Source organism: Aotus nancymaae, unplaced genomic scaffold, assembly GCF_030222135.1.
Source record: "Aotus nancymaae isolate 86718 unplaced genomic scaffold, 86718_ANA_hifiasm-v0.15.2.pri h1tg000048l, whole genome shotgun sequence".
In the NCBI taxonomy this organism is placed as follows: Eukaryota; Metazoa; Chordata; class Mammalia; order Primates; family Aotidae; genus Aotus; species Aotus nancymaae.
The window spans coordinates 6,314,583-6,319,126 of NW_026988462.1; the positions used below are offsets into that span (position 1 = coordinate 6,314,583).

At 46.4% G+C, this 4,544-nt stretch overlaps 1 non-coding gene across 1 annotated transcript; it reads left to right on the forward strand.

Annotated features, from left to right (window-relative positions):
• The first annotated feature begins 3,636 nt into the window (after positions 1-3,636).
• Positions 3,637-3,709, forward strand: TRNAF-GAA (transfer RNA phenylalanine (anticodon GAA)). Its single transcript has one exon. It is a non-coding gene; the product is annotated as a tRNA-Phe (tRNA).
• The last annotated feature ends 835 nt before the right edge of the window (positions 3,710-4,544 follow it).

Sequence of the window (4,544 nt, forward strand, 5' to 3'; positions counted from 1 at the left end):
CCCAGCTACCTGGGGAGATCCCTTGAGCCCAGGAGTTCAAGACCAGCCTGGGCAATAAATGGAGCAAGACTCCCATCTCAAAACAAACCAAAAAAAAAAAAAAAGAAAAAAGAAAAAGAAAAACCCACAAAAATTTATTAGATGTTATAACTATATGCAACATACTCTCTTTAGTTTTATTATTCTCAGATCTGCTAGTTAGTTCTCATAATTAGTTTTCCTTTATCATAGGTAATTAGACTGGAGTTGGCCAACATCCATGAGCTCATTTGGAAGACAGGACTGCAGCTTAACAGTTTCTTTTCAACACAGAATCTTCTTCAACATCTTTATCCTCATTTTGAATGCCGAATTCTTTATCACCTGTCTCTTCTTACTATGATGTATGTGCACAGATTTTCCCTTCACTTCATTTAGCCTGTAGCACTTGGTCTCCTTGGATGTTCTGACAGTTCTTCTTGCCACTGCACTCTTGCTGAGTAAAGCAAGGTTTTCCCCAAACACAATAATTTTTATCCACTTTCTCTGTTCACAATGCTCTTAGCGTCTCAGTAATTTTTTTCCCAATGCCCCCAGGCCAAAAGAAACACCAAACAATTCCTTTTATTAAGTACTCAGGTCCAAACAACTTAATAAGGATTTATGTTTAACAACTTTGTAGCCACTTGAAAAAAGTTAAACATATAAATTGAAAGAAAAGTTACATTTTCATTTCATTCCTTCTTTTTTTTTTTTTTAGGTCAGCCTCCCAAGCAGAGTAGCCTCAGAGACTCTCCCTCATTTCATTCTTACAGTTAGCTTACAAGTGGGATGTGTGTACCCTGGACAGTGTACAGTTTCTTAAGCTTGGAAGCAGATTGGACATCTCAATTCTAATTTCATATTCCCTGTTGATTGTCATGGGTACCTTGTATCATGCTGGAAGAGATGACATCATTGATAGAAATGTAATCTCTTGCCAAAACTATGAACTACCACGTAGTTTGCATAATATCCCACAGATGCCAAGCATCCCTGTGTTTCTCTCAAAAATATAAAATATTCTTTAGTCCCCTGCAGATTCACTGCAGCCACCCAGGGCTCTTGGCTGCAGTTTTGGAACCATGGCACTAAGTCCCAGAAACTTTCAGTCTCCTTTGTAAAACAGCAACAATAAGTCCGGGCTGATGTTGAAGATCTTTTCACTAATGGGAAAACCTAGGGGAAAACCCTGGAGAGCATCCAGCTGGGCTCTTTTTTATAAAGTTTATAAAGTAGGCAATCACATTGTTTATTAAACTTTTTTTTTTTTTTTAGATGGGAAGTCTCACTCTGTTGCTTAGTCTGGAGGGCAGTGGCGTGATCTTGGTTTACTGCAACCTCTGCCTCCCAGGTTCAAGCAATTCTTCTGCATCAGCCTCCTGAGTAGCAGGGATTACAGGTGAGCACCGCCCAGCTAATTTTTGTATTTTGAGTAGAGATGGGGTTTCACCATGTCGGCCAGGCTGGTCTTGAACTCCTGACCTCAAGTGATTCACCTGCCTTGGCCTCCCAAAGTGCTGGGATTACAGGCGTAAGCCACCACATGTGGCCTTAACTTTTAACTGTTTAACAGTGAAAGGGCTACTACCACAGAGAGTTCTGGAACAACGTATATAAATAAAGACTGTCCTGGCCACCCAGCTGATCCATGACATCCCTCACAACACTGACATTCTAAAATCAACTTTTACTCAACAGATGATCACTATGACAATGTAGTTTCTATTATCTCACAATTTGCCAAGGAATCTTATCACATTAAATCACAAAACACAATGTTTCTCAGTTGCACTCTTCCTTCTCCTCTCTCTCTTATCCTGTTCCTCCAATTTCCATTAGACCCTGCTTGGACCTTTGCTACTCACCCCCCAGTCCCAGCCTAAATCCCATCAAAACTTACCTACCACTTTCCTAGTTACCCAGGATTTGATTTCCCAGGTGACAATACACAAAGCAGCTGGTTTGCAGGTGTGACTGGAAGCCCAAGAAAGATAGACACGAACACTATGTCCCAGCCCGTCCATGTGTAATCCCACTCTCTAACATATATTTTGAGGCTTCCTAGATTTGATTTTAACCTAAAGACATAACTTTTGTAAAATTTGGGAAGCTGAGCTATCTCATGATTCAATCCAGTAAGAAAGAGTCAGCTGGCAGCCCAAGAGTTGTTGAAAATAATTCATCTTGCCTGCAGTATTTTGAGGAGAATGGGAAAGGTAGATACATTCATAACACACAAGAAAGCCTGTTAAAGGTCTCTTTCCCCGTCTCTTTTTAGATGTATGATCCTCACAGGGTGACTGCCCAAAATTTTTCCCTCTTCCACCCCAAGCCCCGCAAACCCTTCTCTGAACTCTGTCCAGCCCCAAACTCTCTTTGGTCTCTCTCTCTCTCATCCTTAGTTGCTGACTTCTGTTAAATCTCCAGCTCTTCGGGGTTTTTTGAATTTAAAATGCTAACCACTATACCGCAAACGCCTCGGCTGTTTTTTTGGATTTGGCACAATAAAGGAACCCAGAAGGAAACTCTCTTTCTTATAAGGAAGGAAGCTTGGCAGAAAAAATAAGAGATTACAAAAAATTCTAATTTTGTATTTTTTTCTCTTTCACATTTGAATTCATCCATCCATCCATCCATTCATCCAATCCATCCATCCTATCCATCCATCCATCCATCCAATCCATCCATCCTATCCATCCTATCCATCCATCCATCCTATCCATCCATCCATCCATCCAATCCATCCATCCATCCTGTCCATCCTTTCCATCCAGCCATCCAATCTATCCAAACGTCCAAATTGGCTGTGAAGCTTCCACTTAAATACAAAGCTCTAAAAGAGCAGAGTAAGATCCCTGCCTTGAGAGAATTACAATTTAATTGCAGACAAAAATTAGAACTGGAAAAAGTAAGATGTTTGGGAAGTGAAGAATGTCTGCGCCTGTCATGTTTCTGGTGCTTCAGAAACATCTGTTGACTCCTGTGGGAAATAGCATTGACTGAATAATCATCGTTAGTGAGCTCACCAAGTATTTATTTGCCAGTCAAGCTCCATGCAAAGAGGTGATGATTAAGGCGGACATTTCCTGGGCCCTGGAGCACGGAGAGGCTGCAAACTCCTCTCCAGAGGCCACTCTGACGATTCCTGCCCCGTCTACTCCTTCATCCAATCGTATTGGGCCTACACGGCTCCTCGCCTGGGGCCTGGAACTTTTCGGGGAGCAGGGTGACAAATGTGCACAGTCATAGGTAGGGGCGGATCGGCGGGAAGGGGCTACCAGGCCTGGGCAGGAGCTCGCCGAGGCGACCCCGCTGCTCCGGATCTCGTGGGGACCAGCCCTGGGAGGATGGAGCCGGCACTAGGAGCCGCCGTCGGGAGCCTGGAATCAACCTCTGGGCTGTGCGGGCTGCGCGCACCGAGAGCAGTCTAAGAAAGTAAGGCATGTGTGTAGCGCGCCCCGTGGTTGCGTGGAAGGAGTGAGGAGGAAGGACTCCGACGACACCGTTTAACAGGACAAGGAAGAAATGCCATAAATGATCACCAGGAAAAGATAAGCAAAACAGTTGGACGCAAAACACTCAGTGATAGTCTACTCAGAAGACAGCGAGCAACGTGCCGAAATAGCTCAGTTGGGAGAGCGTTAGACTGAAGATCTAAAGGTCCCTGGTTCGATCCCGGGTTTCGGCAGCTACTTTTAAATTCTGATCTCAAGAACTCAAATTTTGTAAGAATCTCCGTCCACGATACCCTGGCTCATTCCTTCAAGCCCAAGCACAAACTGAAATTTGAAGGGTGAACGAGGAATTAAACAGTCGTTCCCAGCCACCCTCAGGAGCGCGGCTGCTCTGCGCAGGCGCCTCCGGGCGGGGACTGGAGAAGCTGCCGCGCGTGCGCGCCGCAGAGCCTGTGGCCGGGACCCACAGCCACCCACGGCTCCAGGCGACACGAACGACCCAGCCCGCGGTGGCGAGACGGGGCCGCGCCCTGCCTCGAGGGGGATGGTGTGAAAACCGAGGCTCCAATCGGAAGGAGGTGTAGTCTGTCCACGCGGTCAGCAAAACACCTTCATCCCCAGTGTCATCGCATTCATTCCAAGTATCCGAATTCGGAGAAAAAGCAAAACTGCTGCGTGGCCGGATGGCCCCCACCTGGCGCTGCCGGTGAACGGAACCCAGTGCTGGGTATTTCTCGTTAGAGGCGCACCGAGGCCGGCCCTGGGCCTGGCCCCGGGGTGGCGCCACCAGGTTACTTTGCCCTGGCCCGGCGGTTAAGGTGTGGCAGCTTTACGGCCCCCTTACACATCAGACTAAAGAACGTTAGCCAGGGTCTGCACCGGTGGTTCTCAAAGTGCGGTCCGTAGATCCGCAGCATCAGCACCGCCTGAGAACTACTTAGAAATGCGCATTCTCGGCCCTGGATAGACAGCTCTGGCGGTGGGCCCAACAGCGGGTATTAAACCACGGGTCTAGACGTTCCTTTCGATTTCTAAAAGAGTCTTTGCTTTCCTAAGACTTGCTGTGAA